Genomic DNA, 19059 nt, shown 5'->3' with positions numbered 1-19059 from the left:
ACTTCAAGTTCAATATTTCAAGATTCAAACTTTCAAGTTCAAGTTCTATATGCAAAATCTAGGATACTTTGGGATGAGAAACTTCTCCCAAGTTGAGATTTTTGGCTTTGAATTCGTGTCGAGCGCACTTATTTTTAAGGAGCCGCTTGGCGTTCGAATCTCATGTTGCCAAGTACAAATTTCAATATCGCAATTTCAATTATGCACCTTTCAATATCGCAATTTCAATTATGCACCTTTCAGTTCTGCAATTTCAATATCGCACCTTCAATTCCGCAATTTCAATATCGCACTTTCAATTCCACATCTTTACTTGCCTAGTCCTTCTAGGCAATGTGGACCTACTCCCTAGTCCATCTCTAGGGGGTCTTGTATTTACTAATTCCGCACTTATTTACTATTGTGATGTTGCTTTATTTGCTTTATTGCTTTCATCACCATACATGCTAAATACAACAAAATACAAGGTTACATCACGCTTAACAAAGATAATTTCTTGGACAAACCGATCTTAGGTTCCCTTAAATTAACTTTAAAGCAAAGTGACCACCATACAAAGTAGAGATTCTATTTGCTCTAAATTCAAACCCACATAGTGTAAACTAGGGTATTTTCGAAAATGCTATGTCACGTACTCGAATAATTTCTAAAGCTCGCGGAATAAGCATCTCGTTCCCTTGCCCGGATCTCACCCATCCGTTTCGAAGATTCAAGTCTTATCCTAATAGAGTCATTTGCGGTCTTTCCAAACAAGACCCTCAACAATGTTTGGTGGCGACTCCTTCGAAGTACAAAAATACGATGGTTTCTAAAAACCGCCCCCCTCGCAGGGAATTGCAATACATACGCAAAAAACAAACCCCCTACAGTATTTTCAGTCAGACTTTCGTAATGCTAATGTTTGATCTTGAATATCTATCACCTTTGTAATATATGCATTCCCACAGATTTGGTCTGAAACATCTAAACCTAGTTGGCATAAATATTTTGAAAAGGATTTCCAGTCTACACCCCAACTTCTCCTCCTGTTAAGACACCACTTACGAATTTGATTTCGAATGGTTCCTAACCTTCTAAAACCACGTACATTGGACAACCTACATGGATAACTGCCAAACTTACTCCACTATTGAAACAATACCAGAGAAAGATATGTTAGGTTATGATACATATGACAATTCATAAATCATGCGGAAAAACCATAAAGCCAGGAAAGCATATTATTTACACATAATCATTTAGCATAGAATGGATGCATACATGTTGTAACGTGTCTTCCCTGGCTGCGCCCGAACCGAACAAGAACAAGTCTTTAGGACTCCAAATGTCGTCCCTCCGTAGATAGTCCACAGTACGTCCGGATCCGCCTCAAGTTAGACCAACTAGAATCGCCCTTAAGGTGCTTAGGAATTTCGGCTAGTGTTTGCAAGTGTATGGCTGATTTTTATTTCAAAACTTACCCTTTGAATACTTCAATCTTCCCCATAAATTGTGACCCTAGGCACCTATTTATAGGAGTATGGAAAAGGAATTGTAATCCTACTAGGATGTGGATTTGCTAGTTAGAACTTTATTAGGACTCTAAATAACAAAACAAATCTAATAGGATTAGGATTTTAATCTTTGCACAAATCCTAATAGGATTAGGATTTCCCGCACAAGCATTGCACAAGCCGTGCACCTGCGCAAGCCTTGCGGCCCACGACAGGCGCACCGCCCACGCTGCTGTGCTCTCGCGCGGGCGCGCCCTTGGCTGGGCCTGGCCTTGCGCTGGGCCTGGTCGAGGCGTGCGTTGGTGCGTGCGGCTCGCTGGGCGATGGCCTGGCTTCGTGCTGGGCCTTCGTCTAGCGGGCCTCGTCCGATGCTAATTCGTACGATACGCTTCCGATTAAATTCCCGATTCCGGAATTCATTTCCGATACGAACAATATTTAATATTTCCAATTCCGGAATTAATTTCCGTTTCGAACAAATATTTAATATTTCCGTTTCCGGAATTATTTTCAGATTCCGATAATATTTCCGATTCTGACAATATTTCCGTTTCCGGCAATATTTCCGATTTCGGCAATATTTCCATTTCCGATAATATTTTCCGATACGTACCATGTTTCCGTTTCCGGCAACATCTACGACTTGGATAATATTTATATTTCCGATACGATCCATATTTCCGTTTCCGGCAATATCATCGTTTCCGGAGTATTCATTTCTTGCTCGTGACGATCTCATCTCCCACTGAAACCAAGATCCGTCGATTCCGAATATCCATAGATAGAGTATTTAATGGCATTAAATACTTGATCCGTTTACGTACTATTTGTGTGACCCTACGGGTTCAGTCAAGAGTAAGCTATGGATTAATATCATTAATTCCACTTGAACTGAAGCGGCCTCTAGCTAGGCATTCAGCTCACTTGATCTCACTGAATTATTAACTTGTTAATTAATACTGCACCGCATTTATTAGAATTAACATAGAAAGCATGTATACTTGGACCAAGGGCATTATTTCCTTCAAGATAAACACAAATTCTTATTTGATAAGGTATGTTCCTTTTGAGCTCCAACATATATGTCTCAAACAGAATTGCAGCATGGTCAGATAATAGAGTAGGTTGATTTGTAATTCTACTATCCGAGAACCTAATAAACCAATCAGTCGTCATGTAAGCACAATCTAGTCTTCCTAAAATTAGATCATCATTGCCTCTTTTGTTCGTCCATGTAAAAGGTGGCCCCAAAAAAGGAACCTCGCTAAGATTAGTGCTTAATCTCCATTGTATAAAATCTCCCAATCCCCTAATAATAGAAGATCCATCTAACTTGTCAGAATAATTTCCGACATGGTTAAATTCACCGATGATTAGACAAGTTGGAAAGTCATTGAGTAGGGTTGCTAATTGATCCCAAACTTGTATTATCTCTATTATATAAGCCAGCTCCTGAAGGCGTTTTAGTAACTTAACTTTTCATGTCCACTTGCTAAAAGACGAAAATACCCTTGGTTTTGATGTTTACGGGTGCTTCACTGTTTGCTGAGCCCCTCACTTTCGTTTCTAGGGTTAGAGTTCCTAGCTTCTTCACTCTCGCCTCCCTTCACTCTCGCCTCCCTTCACTCAATCCCTCATCTTCCATCTCTCATACAATCAATTCCTTTTCTTTTTTTAATCAAATGTGTTTCGTTACTTCTCAGCAAATGCGATTCTACTTAGAGATTATTTTGTACAAAAATTACGACAAATGTAGGAGTTGATGAATTTGGGGTTGCATTTGAATTCCAGGTTTTCAAAACGCATTTGAATCGACAAATTGATTTCGCTGGTAATCGGTTCACAATGACGCGATCCTCATTGAAAATCAGGTTGTTTTCCTCTTTCCTCTTGATTTTCCTTTGCTTAATTTCTCATAATATCTGATGAAATGTATGTTATATATTCATAGAAATTCTGGAATTTTTCGAAATGATTTTATTTCTCATCAATGGTAAGCAAATTTTCGAAATGATTTTACTTCTAGGGTTTGTCGGCTATCATCTATTGTTAACTGATTTGCTTTAGAAAGATTCGATTGGTATGAATTCGATTAAACCAAAGTCGAAGTCGATTGGTATGAATCAGCAACTGTACCAGGGCAATCCACATTTGGGGATTTATCAGCGTTTTAGAGATAACTTTTATTCAATCAAAAACCCAAATTCAATTTTTTGGTAATCCGCGGCTCGGTTGTACACTTACTTGCTTTACTCTATTCCCTATGTATTTATCTTTCATTTATGATTACTGCGTCTCCCATTCTATCTCCTTCATTTTTGAATTGAATTTTAACTGAAATTTTGTTTCTTTTCTTTTGAAAATTTGACAGTCCGAAGCCATTAGAAGTCACATAATCGGTTTGTCGTTGATGAAGTCGTCGTGGCCCGTCAGTCATGACAAATTGACAATGTAATTGCAATTGTTGTTATGTATTTGATACAATGGAAAAACTTAAGCTCTTTCGCAGCAATAATTTTATAATCAAGGTATAATTTTTAGCATTGATCTGTGTTTATTTGGTTATATTGTTATAATTTCTGTTGTTTCTATTGTTGGGTTCCAAGTTTGTTATGATTCTGAGAATTTTATGTCTATTAAAGGTATGCTGGTAATATGGTTTGTTTATAACTTTATTATATGGTTATTGAGATTTTGTTAGGACTGTTTGTGATTTTGGTTGTTGGGACTCAGAAGTTTCCCCTTTATTGAAGGATTTGGAGGAATTTTACTAAAAACGTTATTTAATTTACATTTCAATTACTGAGAAGAACACAATTGTTTTGGGTCTCCAATGGTGCATCATTATGTGTCACTGTTTGGTGTTAAGCTGTGAAACAAATGGAAAATGAAAAGGAGTCTATAGGCAGGACCCCTGGCTTCTCTTGCGGTTATCGAAAAATATATTGCGGTTCATTAATTTAATCTTAGGCTCCTAACTGGTAAGATCTAAAGTGAAAAAGATGGGTAAGGTAAAGACATGAAAATTGCAGAGGAGGGTTTATTGAGATTCTTTTTTCATTTTGATCCACTATCTGCTGTTTTCTGATGGTTTCGTTGTTGAGGCATGTTTGTTTTTATTTTCCCCTTAATTTTTAGTTTTAGTTTTAAATTTGAGGAATTAATTTGATTTTAATTGATCATTTTATTATGCAGTAATACTTCAGAGATTAAAGATTTGAAAGCTGGGGCGGAGCTGCTTGATATTATTCTTTCAAAGGTTAATTCTTTTATGATAATCTTTATTTATTTCATTTATTTTCCGTGTGATTATTTTTAAAATATTGATAATTATTAAAATATCAGGCTTTACTATGATTATTATTGAAATTGTATGATCTGATTCAATGCAATCTTGCGTAAGTTGTTTTTCCTTCACTATTTACTTCATTTTGATGACTGATTACGGTTTTTGATGCCATAGTATCACGTTAATTATGTTTGTGGAAAGTCCTCGATTTTGGGTTTGTGATATGGAGTTTAATTGAATTGGTTTGTGAACGAAATTTCTAGAAACATATTGATTTGGGTTTCTCTTGAAATGGCTGCTTTTAATTGACCTGAAAATTCAAAAGGGTTTTAGTCTTCTGATGTTGAATTTGGTAACAAATCACTAATGCAAGTGTTTTCCTGTATGATAGTCCCAGAGAATGGGCATGGAGCCTCAAAGAGCTGCAGTGGGGAAGTAGAACCACTGTCAGGTTCAATATACCCAGCAGGCTCACCTCGAGCAGCAGACACAGTGAGGAGAATAATCGGCACAATGAAGAAACCAGCAGGCTTACCTGCTTAGATTTTTCGATTTCAAATTTTTAAATCTTTCGACGAAATCGAGTTCAGATTTGATGATGCATTCAAGCGAGATCCAAATGCTGCTGAGGTAGAAACAATATTTGATACTCCCTTGGAAATGTTCATCAAGGTTTGCTCTTTGGTTTAAGATCTTCCTTCAAGATACATGTTTTTGCGTGCTTTCTTTCTTTTGACATATTCTGTTGGAATCTTATCTCAAGATGAAAATCACAGAGCAGAGGAAAGAGAATGGATGTGATTCAAGTACTTGATTCATTAGTTTGATTATGAAACAGTTAACAAAGAGTATGGGATATGGGGTCTAACTGCTGGGATCTTGATTCAAGTTGCATCAGTCGTTTATCAAAGACCACCACCAATTGTGGAGCAGAATCCCAAATTTAAGGTTCCTGCAAACCAGTTTGATGATTAGGTATTTATTACGCCATGAATTTTGATCTGGGTGTCGTTCTTTGAGTTTGGTGTTTTGCATCTGGAATTCTAAGTTAATCGAATTTTGGAGAAATTTGATGCTTGATTTCGCCAATTTTTTTTTAAAATTAGCAGCTTCCACCGTTTAATCGGATTTCATTTTCTATTGATTTTTTAAATTTGTGGTCTTTGGATGCTGGTGATTATGTCTCAAATTTATGTACTAATATCATCAAACTTTGCCGAGTTTAACATTACTGATTTGATTCTGATGTTATTAGGTTCAAGTGGTAATTTGGATTGTAATTTTGATTTGAATTTGGATTTTAGAAGTTTTCATCTGGGTTTGTTTGATTGGTTCTGATTTTGATGAACAGATTTTCTTTTTGGAAGAAAAGCAGACTAATATATGTATGATGAACAAATTTGCTTTTGAAGATTATTCCACAACATGCTATTATTCCACAATCTAATAAAGTTGGACCAAGATTAAAACGAACCCGGGTAATTTCCCCACTCATTAAGTCAATGGAGGTGTTATTTTTATGTTGAGATGTTCCTTGGTCCTGACATTTTAGTCTTCTTCCAGACAACGTTCCCGGTTATACTATGGGCTCTGCAAGGATTTTTGGCGTACATCAAGAATGTTTACAACAATCCTCCTCAAGAATGAAAATGGTTCTGAACTTGACTAATGTCATCAATCTTAAATGAAGAACAACTATTACTACCACTTCTGATTTTGTTGCTGATTGTCAACTATTGCTTCCCTATTTTGCTTCATTTTGTCTATGGTGGTTCTCTTAAGGATATGTGACCAAGTTTTCGGTAACTTATTTGCTTTAATTCTTGCATTGTCAAAATTGTGCATATATTGTTAACAGGTGTACCTTGACTGCACAAATACTCTGAACTAGCATATCATGGCTTTAACAATCGGTCTAATATCTCTATAATATAGCTTGGATATGGTGGATAGTGACTATGGCTTGATGGAATGGGTTGAAGCCTTTGCAAAGAGCGGTCCTGGGAAACATTTATGATGTTCACTTGGCAAAACTGGAATAAACGTAACACATGGGTGTTTGAGAAGAAGAGGACTGATTTTCACATTCTCTGCACGAGAACAATGGTCTACCTGGGCGAATTCGATGCTGCAATAAAACGTGATGCTGACCCGCAATAGCCTCCCCCCCAAGTAACTCATACCCGGTTGCCGCCTCAAACAGTGATTGATAAACTCAATACGGACGCAGCTGTGAGGAATGACGGTAGAGTTGGTTTGGGCATGATCCTAAGAAATAGTGTGGGGGATATGTCTCATGGCAGCAGGCAGGAACCTTGAGAGTGAAATGGATGCACAACAGGCTGAAGCTGGCATACGAAGCAGCCTCACTTTGGTCAACCTCTTCCAAGCAAAATGAAGTGAAAGCTCCACTACTCAAGTAATAGTGAATGATATTAACAATTTTGTTACTTGCTTTGATTTATGTAGCTTTAATTTCGCAAACAGGAATTGTAGCAAGGAAAAATTACTTAATGTTGTATATCATGCATTCTAAAAATTCACTTGCTTTGATACTATGTTACGATAATAAATGTTAATTTCTTAATGTTGTATTTCATGCATTCTAAAAATTCACGCACGCATCGCGTGCATAAAATACTAGTATGTTCTATTCCAGCGCATAATACAAAAACATGGCTTCATATTCTATTCCACCTAAAGCCACTATTTTGCAAAGCAAAATGTTTTGTGAAGTAAAAACACAAGAGATATTAAAGGGAGTCCAACATAAGACTACTAATCCCCCTCTTGATCCTACCGCATATATTCCACATACAAAATTAGGTTGGCAACTTCTAAGAGCATGAAACCAACTTGACAGTATATTCGTTTCCGAGAGAAAAAAAATCATCTATTACTATTACTATATACTAAAAGACACACCAGGAATGACACGTGTCAATTCCTGGTGCGCTTTTTTTCCACCAAAAACCACTTTCCCAAAAAGTGTATCTATTTTATTTTATTTTTATTCTCTACCTTTTTTATAAACTATTTATGTATGGAAACAAATTTTAGTTTATAAATTATGGAAATAATAGATACGACGTAATAATAATTATTCTAAATTGGTAATATTTTAGTCAAATCGCTATATTAATAATGGAAAATATATCACTCAATATTTTGGTCAAATTACCATATTAACATTTTAAATATGCATATTAGATGAATAAATTTAAATAAGTATGTTAAAAATGTTATAACTATACAGTAGTTTGAGGATATTCAGTTTAATTTTTGTGAAAATATGATCAAAATCCGTGCGTGCACGGGATCTAATCTAATATGATAATAATTATTTGCCATCCAGACCACATACGGTGTAACCAAAGACCTTTGGTGATGTAATCCTTGGAAATTCTAGGCTATAATTTTCATGTAAGGGTCGGGGACTGTACATGGCCAGCTGGCAAACCAAGAGAAGTGACCTGCTATAAGGTTCCTACCATATACGTTATGGAATTATCACAAACGGAGTTCATTATAAAAGAAAATTTCCTTCTCTTGCTTGTAGAACTGCTTTCCTATTCAATTTTCCTCTTCCCACGATAATCACCTTGTTTGCTATAATTCTATTTTAATTATGAAATGGATGAATTGCAATTAATCCTTAGCTTACCACTCTCACGAGGAAAAAAAATTTACCCTTTTTCCTTCAATCCTTGTAGCCTTATGGTCTACTTTATTTGAACATAAAGTAGAACCATTAAATTGTTTTTATGCCCCCGTATTATAATCATTGGTTGTAGGAGCTTCATTCTTTTATGAGATTATTGACCCTTTGAAGCTTGCAGTATGAAATGCTTTTCCACTCAAACTTCCTATCTTAAAAAAACTAGGTGACGTTGGGTCTTGAACTGTAGGTGTAGTTGAGTCAAACAAATCAAATTGAACAACAAGAATAGACGTGTGAACACCCTCATGTAACAGTTGTGGTCTACCTTCAGAAAAAATACTAGTCCTCTTAATGTTACGGAAACCCTAGAATTATTTCCAACCTCGAAACAAGAATACCCAACATTAGGCCCTCTGTATCATGAAACAAATAATCATATGGACGAAAGACATATTTATACTGTTGAGCTGGATTGTAGTTGTTATTATTTAATTTTTTTAATAGACAGTTTTGTAGGTCGATGTGTATTTTCACAATATTAACTCTCAGAATAATTATTATGATACGAATTTGTAGACTTTCTTATAAAAAGATACAAATTTTTAGATGTTTATATTTAATGTTGTATTTAAAAAATGTACAAAAAGTAAAGCATGATGATCAGTTAGAAAGGGAAGGAATATAAAATTATTCGTATCCCTATCTTTACCGATTTTCACTTAACCTAGATTGGTTCTTTTGATATTCAAATTAAGAAAGAATACTAGACTGAAAACAACAACAAGCTCTGCAAATAAGACGAAAACAACGCATCTGTAGATACCTACTTTTGTCCCCATTCCCGCAAGGGAAAGGTTCGATGATGAAAGCATAAAAACTCCACTTGACAACGCATCTCCTATAAAAGAAACGAATCTCGATTCCCCATTTCATTTCACCCGAAACCTGCTATTTATGGAAACCTGCTAAAAATAGTAATTGCCATAAAAGGTAGCTTCTAAAAGTGGCAAAATCATAAAAGATAGAAACCTGTCAGAATTAGGTGTTGCATTCCAACATAAATCCTAAATGAGATAGAAAACCGCGAGAATCCTATTCCTAATAGGGTTCGAAAATAAAAGTTACGAATTAATTTAAATCCTAACGAGCCTAGAGTTCGTAACGGGCCCAGACGCATTCCGTCACAAATTGATACGCGCTAAGAGACTCAAATTAATCTCAAACTCTACGGATTTTAGAATCCGAATCTGACTAAACAAAAACTGCCCAGACCCTATTTTCAACGCCTGGCTCTGGGCGCCGAAATCTTCGGCGCCCAGGCCTGGGCGCTGAAAATACCTGGGTACGTTTCTTTTCCTAATTCCTTGTGGATTAGAACTCTGCAATTCTATCCTTCCACGAACTCTTCCCTATAAATAGGCCCCTAGTTTCGACGTGAAACAACACACATGCAACAACACATAATATATTCTGAGTATTGACTCTAAACCCCTTAGCCTAAGCCTCTCGCTGCGAAACTGTTCACGCGTTCTGTCGCAATCGATCCATAAATCGAACAGAACGTATCCTGTCCCATAATCGAGATTCGTTAAATAAAAAGGAGAAATAGCAAAGTCAAAGTGGTTAGTTTTCTGAGAACCCTGACGCACCTCTCAAGGGTGCGTCGTAATGTGTCCCTTTTCGATGATTTAACCGCTTTCCTCGCCCTTTTTATGAACTGTTAAACTAACCTAATATGATTGTTCTATCACGCCTAACAAATATAATATTTTTGGGAAATCGGATTATCATGCTAGGTCCCTGAATGTTATTTAAATAAGATAATCACGATCGAATTAGTATTATATGTTGCATATTGCTAAAATCAACTCAGATTAGTTTAATAGTTAACGCATGTCCCTTCAATTATTTATGCTGGTAGTAAGGATATCCTGCCTCTGGAGTTATCGACGAGCGAATTACTCCCCTCGGTAGTTACAGTCCCCCGAACCCTCAATCTCTACCTTGCGGGTGTATATTGAGAGATCCCCACACCAGGGATCACAAGGGAACCTACGGCCGTCGTGGTCAAACATAATTGCACTCCCTTTATGTCACGATAACCGGGTTTTGTCAGTTTTTCTCATTGTCGTTAAAAACTGAATGGCGACTCCTATATTACTAGTCGATTGGGTGTATACTCACAGGAATTCCAATTACACTTGATTGAATAAAAAGAATCGTCACACCCACGAGGGACAGGTCACCCATCAGCCTCGCGCTTTTTCGACCCCCTCACAGTGGCGACTCCACTGGGGATAGTGAAGGAAATACTCGTGCTTGTGGGTAATCAAAATAGCCGAAGGGTGAAACGATCCTACCCCGCGTTTATTTCCTCATCAAGTTGGGACGACCTGAAAATCAGCATATTAATGTGAACGGGCAGAACATCATAACGAATCTCGGCTCCCTCGGGAGTTGGGACTAAGGATACCTTTTTTCGCCAATAGGGGGGTGCATACGCCGCGCATGTTTCCACCTCGGTACTTGTGCAGGTAGTACACCTATCCCGAACCCAATCGCTCGCCCATTAGGTCCCTCTCGCCTGCATGCCCCCTTGGCTTGCACTTGCGGGTTGGCCTCTTGAGCGAAATTCGGCTGTTGAAGACACTACCTCGACCGGGGCATGTGTTGGATCTACGATAGGAGCGGTACCAAGCCAGGCGCAAATAAACTACCCATAGAAGACTATCATAAACTACGTGGCATATTTAATTTTCAAATCCATGTTTGTAATGTAGTTATATGTAGCGAAATATGTGATTGTGTGACAAACTATCCTAGAAAACCAATGACCTTAAAAATTGCCCAAACATTCATAGACTAATTTTCCAAAGAGCTATACCGAAACACGTGTTCCGCAAACCCGAATGATCGCCACAAAACAAGCGACGCTCGGGATGGCCTGTAACGAATCCCATAAACGCTGTCACGCGTAAAGGACGTTATTAGGCAAGCACGAAAATCGAAGTCGCATAAACAGAAAACGGAAAACGAGAACCAGCCAGGGACGCATTTTCAACGCTCCTGGCTGGGCGCCAAAATTTCTCACGCCCACTGCTGGGCGCTGAAGTTGCTGCTTGACTTTCTGGTCAGGCGCAGCAGCCTCGGTGCCCAAGAAAAAAGAAAGTACGTAGCACAAAAAATATTCATCAAAAGAATTGCTACTAGGGCGTAAGAAAAGCACTCGATTTCAAAAGGCGACTCGCGAAAAATTATTAACTCTTTGTGTCGTCGTTAGGCCTCCTACGACGGCAATGCTCGGCACCAAAACCGAACATGCTAACAACTATGAATGTCACACAGGCAAGTGTTTCGAAAATCCAAAGAATGACCAAAAAAAAAACCCCAAAAAAGTGTACCGACAGAAGAAAGAGCGAAAAAGTGAAAAACCAATGTAGAGAGTCGAAGTCTAGACTAAGTAATGCCTGAAACTTTGGGAACCTAAACTTTAGCTTATCTTATGCCTAGGACTGGTCCTGCCACTTGGTGTCGATCAGGGAATCAACGGCTAGTGCGTCTCGAAGATACATCACCAACACCAAGTCCAGTAACTCCAAGCTCCGTCCGTCGTCCCTCATTTCAAGGATCTCCGCTTCCCCAACCTCGATTCGCACCTCCAAACATGTCCATCGAAGATTTGCGAGACCAGATGGTCCAAATGACCCAACTCATGGGCCAACTGAAAATGGAAAATGAAGCCTTAGCGGCTGCGCAAGCCAAAAATGACCTCGAAAACGAGAAGAGGATTGAAAAAATGGTCCTACAGCAAACCTTGGGGAGCAAATACTTCTCTCTCGAGCCTGAACCTTTTTCTGGCAAATTACCAGAAAAGTTCAGTTCATCTGACTTACCAAAGTTCAAGGCCACGGATAACCCCCGTGATCATCTACTGAGCTTTGTGAATACCATGAACTTGAAAGGTGTGGACAAGTCCATGTACCTACCTGCCTTTCCTTTGTCCTTGGAACCTGTGCCGCTCAAATGGTACTATCACCAGGACCCTAAGCTCTTCCCCACTTGGGAAGACTTTGTCAATGTTTTCATCAAGCAATACTCGTCGAACATGGATTTCCAAGTCACCATGCGCGAGCTGGAAGTTCTCTTCCAAAAGAAAAATGAGGGTTTCACAACCTACTTTGCTAGATGGAGGGACCAGGCGGCCCAGCTAATCAATAGGCCTCCCGAAACAGAATTGGTCCAAAAATTCATTGACAACTTGGACCCGGCTTACAGACAACACCTTAGGTACCTGGGACTCGACACTTTCAAAAGGGTTTATGATGTGGGAATAAAAATCGAGGACGACCTCGCCAAAACCATACAGAGCAAACCTGCATATAAGAACAACACCTATAATCGGGGTAACACACCCCAAGCCCAAGAAATCCATGCTGTAGAAGAGGCTCCCGCCCGAAGATACCCTGTAAGATGGGTCCGAGACCGAAAGTTTGCCCCACTCGGGTCAACTTTGGTACAAGCCTTTGAAAGACTAACCAATCAAGGAAAGTTGAGACCTATAGGCCCCACCCGCGACCCTCCTGTCAAAAACAAATATTGGGTCGAAGGTACTTACTGCAAATTCCATCAAGGAAATGGGCATGACACTGAAAACTGCTGGTATCTAAAACATACGATCCAGGACATGATAGAGGACGAAGTAATACCTCTCCCGAACGTTGGCAAGCCCAACAACAACAAGAGCCCACTCGTCTCTTGTCACATCTCTCTCGACCAACCAGAGAATTTCGACCCCACGGTTTATATTACACCTCAAGGTGCACCACTCGCTGTGGTACCTATGGATCGAATCGAGGGGGAAGTGTACGGTGTGTGGAACGATGATGCTGAAGATATTTACCTATCTCAAGTCTCGGGCCAGGACCTCTTCACTGAAACTTGGCCCGGGTATGCTCTCATTGACACCACCCCTCAGGAGCCCGAGGTCGACAACCTCACCCGATCCGGAAGGATATACCAACCGGATATTCACCCACCTCCTATGGACGACATCCCGGTTAGGCAAACTCCTGAGAAAGGGCGGCACGCCACCGTCGCGGAAGTCATTGAAAATCCTCTCCTGAAACAACTAAAAAGAACCAAGGCTGAGATTACCATCTGGGATCTTATGTGTACTTCAAAGGAACATCGCGAAAAGCTTATTCGCTCACTTGACCTCATCTCAGTACCCACAAATATCACACCTGACTCATTGGTTAGCCATGTCACGAGAGATGCCGGAGAAAAAGCCATAGTTTTGACTGATAAAGACTTACCCAAAGAGGGGGGTGCTCACAATAAAGCCCTTTACTTAGTGGTTGGACTAGTATTTTATGCACGCGATGCGTGCGTGAATTTTTAGAATGCATGAAATACAACATTAAGAAATTAACATTTATTATCGTAACATAGTATCAAAGCAAGTGAATTTTTAGAATGCATGATATACAACATTAAGTAATTTTTCCTTGCTACAATTCCTGTTTGCGAAATTAAAGCTACATAAATCAAAGCAAGTAACAAAATTGTTAATATCATTCACTATTACTTGAGTAGTGGAGCTTTCACTTCATTTTGCTTGGAAGAGGTTGACCAAAGTGAGGCTGCTTCGTATGCCAGCTTCAGCCTGTTGTGCATCCATTTCACTCTCAAGGTTCCTGCCTGCTGCCATGAGACATATCCCCCACACTATTTCTTAGGATCATGCCCAAACCAACTCTACCGTCATTCCTCACAGCTGCGTCCGTATTGAGTTTATCAATCACTGTTTGAGGCGGCAACCGGGTATGAGTTACTTGGGGGGGAGGCTATTGCGGGTCAGCATCACGTTTTATTGCAGCATCGAATTCGCCCAGGTAGACCATTGTTCTCGTGCAGAGAATGTGAAAATCAGTCCTCTTCTTCTCAAACACCCATGTGTTACGTTTATTCCAGTTTTGCCAAGTGAACATCATAAATGTTTCCCAGGACCGCTCTTTGCAAAGGCTTCAACCCATTCCATCAAGCCATAGTCACTATCCACCATATCCAAGCTATATTATAGAGATATTAGACCGATTGTTAAAGCCATGATATGCTAGTTCAGAGTATTTGTGCAGTCAAGTACACCTGTTAACAATATATGCACAATTTTGACAATGCAAGAATTAAAGCAAATAAGTTACCGAAAACTTGGTCACATATCCTTAAGAGAACCACCATAGACAAAATGAAGCAAAATAGGGAAGCAATAGTTGACAATCAGCAACAAAATCAGAAGTGGTAGTAATAGTTGTTCTTCATTTAAGATTGATGACATTAGTCAAGTTCAGAACCATTTTCATTCTTGAGGAGGATTGTTGTAAACATTCTTGATGTACGCCAAAAATCCTTGCAGAGCCCATAGTATAACCGGGAACGTTGTCTGGAAGAAGACTAAAATGTCAGGACCAAGGAACATCTCAACATAAAAATAACACCTCCATTGACTTAATGAGTGGGGAAATTACCCGGGTTCGTTTTAATCTTGGTCCAACTTTATTAGATTGTGGAATAATAGCATGTTGTGGAATAATCTTCAAAAGCAAATTTGTTCATCATACATATATTAGTCTGCTTTTCTTCCAAAAAGAAAATCTGTTCATCAAAATCAGAACCAATCAAACAAACCCAGATGAAAACTTCTAAAATCCAAATTCAAATCAAAATTACAATCCAAATTACCACTTGAACCTAATAACATCAGAATCAAATCAGTAATGTTAAACTCGGCAAAGTTTGATGATATTAGTACATAAATTTGAGACATAATCACCAGCATCCAAAGACCACAAATTTAAAAAATCAATAGAAAATGAAATCCGATTAAACGGTGGAAGCTGCTAATTTTAAAAAAAAATTGGCGAAATCAAGCATCAAATTTCTCCAAAATTCGATTAACTTAGAATTCCAGATGCAAAACACCAAACTCAAAGAACGACACCCAGATCAAAATTCATGGCGTAATAAATACCTAATCATCAAACTGGTTTGCAGGAACCTTAAATTTGGGATTCTGCTCCACAATTGGTGGTGGTCTTTGATAAACGACTGATGCAACTTGAATCAAGATCCCAGCAGTTAGACCCCATATCCCATACTCTTTGTTAACTGTTTCATAATCAAACTAATGAATCAAGTACTTGAATCACATCCATTCTCTTTCCTCTGCTCTGTGATTTTCATCTTGAGATAAGATTCCAACAGAATATGTCAAAAGAAAGAAAGCACGCAAAAACATGTATCTTGAAGGAAGATCTTAAACCAAAGAGCAAACCTTGATGAACATTTCCAAGGGAGTATCAAATATTGTTTCTACCTCAGCAGCATTTGGGTCTCGCTTGAATGCATCATCAAATCTGAACTCGATTTCGTCGAAAGATTTAAAAATTTGAAATCGAAAAATCTAAGCAGGTAAGCCTGCTGGTTTCTTCATTGTGCCGATTATTCTCCTCACTGTGTCTGCTGCTCGAGGTGAGCCTGCTGGGTATATTGAACCTGACAGTGGTTCTACTTCCCCACTGCAGCTCTTTGAGGCTCCATGCCCATTCTCTGGGACTATCATACAGGAAAACACTTGCATTAGTGATTTGTTACCAAATTCAACATCAGAAGACTAAAACCCTTTTGAATTTTCAGGTCAATTAAAAGCAGCCATTTCAAGAGAAACCCAAATCAATATGTTTCTAGAAATTTCGTTCACAAACCAATTCAATTAAACTCCATATCACAAACCCAAAATCGAGGACTTTCCACAAACATAATTAACGTGATACTATGGCATCAAAAACCGTAATCAGTCATCAAAATGAAGTAAATAGTGAAGGAAAAACAACTTACGCAAGATTGCATTGAATCAGATCATACAATTTCAATAATAATCATAGTAAAGCCTGATATTTTAATAATTATCAATATTTTAAAAATAATCACACGGAAAATAAATGAAATAAATAAAGATTATCATAAAAGAATTAACCTTTGAAAGAATAATATCAAGCAGCTCCGCCCCAGCTTTCAAATCTTTAATCTCTGAAGTATTACTGCATAATAAAATGATCAATTAAAATCAAATTAATTCCTCAAATTTAAAACTAAAACTAAAAATTAAGGGGAAAATAAAAACAAACATGCCTCAACAACGAAACCATCAGAAAACAGCAGATAGTGGATCAAAATGAAAAAAGAATCTCAATAAACCCTCCTCTGCAATTTTCATGTCTTTACCTTACCCATCTTTTTCACTTTAGATCTTACCAGTTAGGAGCCTAAGATTAAATTAATGAACCGCAATATATTTTTCGATAACCGCAAGAGAAGCCAGGGGTCCTGCCTATAGACTCCTTTTCATTTTCCATTTGTTTCACAGCTTAACACCAAACAGTGACACATAATGATGCACCATTGGAGACCCAAAACAATTGTGTTCTTCTCAGTAATTGAAATGTAAATTAAATAACGTTTTTAGTAAAATTCCTCCAAATCCTTCAATAAAGGGGAAACTTCTGAGTCCCAACAACCAAAATCACAAACAGTCCTAACAAAATCTCAATAACCATATAATAAAGTTATAAACAAACCATATTACCAGCATACCTTTAATAGACATAAAATTCTCAGAATCATAACAAACTTGGAACCCAACAATAGAAACAACAGAAATTATAACAATATAACCAAATAAACACAGATCAATGCTAAAAATTATACCTTGATTATAAAATTATTGCTGCGAAAGAGCTTAAGTTTTTCCATTGTATCAAATACATAACAACAATTGCAATTACATTGTCAATTTGTCATGACTGACGGGCCACGACGACTTCATCAACGACAAACCGATTATGTGACTTCTAATGGCTTCGGACTGTCAAATTTTCAAAAGAAAAGAAACAAAATTTCAGTTAAAATTCAATTCAAAAATGAAGGAGATAGAATGGGAGACGCAGTAATCATAAATGAAAGATAAATACATAGGGAATAGAGTAAAGCAAGTAAGTGTACAACCGAGCCGCGGATTACCAAAAAATTGAATTTGGGTTTTTGATTGAATAAAAGTTATCTCTAAAACGCTGATAAATCCCCAAATGTGGATTGCCCTGGTACAGTTGCTGATTCATACCAATCGACTTCGACTTTGGTTTAATCGAATTCATACCAATCGAATCTTTCTAAAGCAAATCAGTTAACAATAGATGATAGCCGACAAACCCTAGAAGTAAAATCATTTCGAAAATTTGCTTACCATTGATGAGAAATAAAATCATTTCGAAAAATTCCAGAATTTCTATGAATATATAACATACATTTCATCAGATATTATGAGAAATTAAGCAAAGGAAAATCAAGAGGAAAGAGGAAAACAACCTGATTTTCAATGAGGATCGCGTCATTGTGAACCGATTACCAGCGAAATCAATTTGTCGATTCAAATGCGTTTTGAAAACCTGGAATTCAAATGCAACCCCAAATTCATCAACTCCTACATTTGTCGTAATTTTTGTACAAAATAATCTCTAAGTAGAATCGCATTTGCTGAGAAGTAACGAAACACATTTGATTAAAAAAAGAAAAGGAATTGATTGTATGAGAGATGGAAGATGAGGGATTGAGTGAAGGGAGGCGAGAGTGAAGGGAGGCGAGAGTGAAGAAGCTAGGAACTCTAACCCTAGAAACGAAAGTGAGGGGCTCAGCAAACAGTGAAGCACCCGTAAACATCAAAACCAAGGGTATTTTCGTCTTTTAGCAAGTGGACACGAAAAGTTAAGTTACTAAAACGCCCTCAGGAGCTGGCTTATATAATAGAGATGCAAAGGACAAAACATCCCCCTAACGCTCGTAGATAATGGTTCGGCGGTTAATGTCTGCCCATTGCGAACCGCCCATTGCTTGGGGCTAGGAAGCGATGACTTCCAAACCTCCTCACAAGGGGTACGAGCTTATGATAACTCCCGAAGGCCTGTGTTGGGAAAAATCAACCTTACCATACAAACTGGGCCTGTGGCACGCACCACGGAGTTTCAAATAATCGACATCAAGCCCACTTTCAACCTCCTCTTGGGGCGACCTTGGCTCCATGACTTAGGAGGTGTGGCTTCTACCTTGCACCAAATGGTTAAACTTAACCATAACGGGGTAATACTAGAAATCCGCGCCCCTCCTTTCGACGTCAGTTGGAACAGCCGAAACTGCAGATGACCTTTATGGGTTTCAAGTGGAAGAAGCAATCCAGTTCATCGAAGATTATGATCCAGCATTCCTAGACCCGCATGCATCCCGAGTCATCCCTAGAATGCTGTTGGCTCAAGGTTATTTCCCAGGAACCCCATTGGGCATAAGGAAGAAGGAATGCACATTCCATCCTTTTCCCGACAAATCTACTCCCTTTGGCTTAGGCTATGAACCAACGGAGGAAGATATTGTTGACCGCCTATCTAGGCTACGCCTTAACAAAGCCAAACAAACCACCCTCCTTCCCCCATATCAAAGGACCCTTAACGGGATGTTTATTCGGGAAGGAGAAGAACACCCATGCTGTGATTTCCCTGAACCCTTCGTTC

At 38.5% G+C, this 19059-nt stretch overlaps 2 long non-coding RNA genes across 2 annotated transcripts; one reads left to right on the top strand and one right to left on the bottom strand.

The window, feature by feature from the left end:
- Positions 1 to 3247: 3247 nt before the first annotated feature.
- Positions 3248 to 5389, top strand: LOC130461626 (uncharacterized). Its single transcript, XR_008921777.1, has 4 exons — positions 3248 to 3364; positions 3865 to 4021; positions 4689 to 4752; positions 5174 to 5389. It is a non-coding gene; the product is annotated as an uncharacterized lncRNA (long non-coding RNA).
- Positions 5390 to 15915: 10526 nt separating this feature from the next.
- LOC130462114 (uncharacterized) lies at positions 15916 to 17983 on the bottom strand. Its single transcript, XR_008922253.1, has 4 exons — positions 17867 to 17983; positions 17210 to 17366; positions 16479 to 16542; positions 15916 to 16057 (listed from the first exon to the last, which is right to left on the bottom strand). It is a non-coding gene; the product is annotated as an uncharacterized lncRNA (long non-coding RNA).
- Positions 17984 to 19059: the final 1076 nt, after the last annotated feature.

Source organism: Spinacia oleracea, chromosome 5 (assembly GCF_020520425.1).
Source record: "Spinacia oleracea cultivar Varoflay chromosome 5, BTI_SOV_V1, whole genome shotgun sequence".
NCBI classification, from domain to species: Eukaryota; Viridiplantae; Streptophyta; class Magnoliopsida; order Caryophyllales; family Amaranthaceae; genus Spinacia; species Spinacia oleracea.
This window is presented reverse-complemented; position numbering and strand designations above follow the sequence as displayed.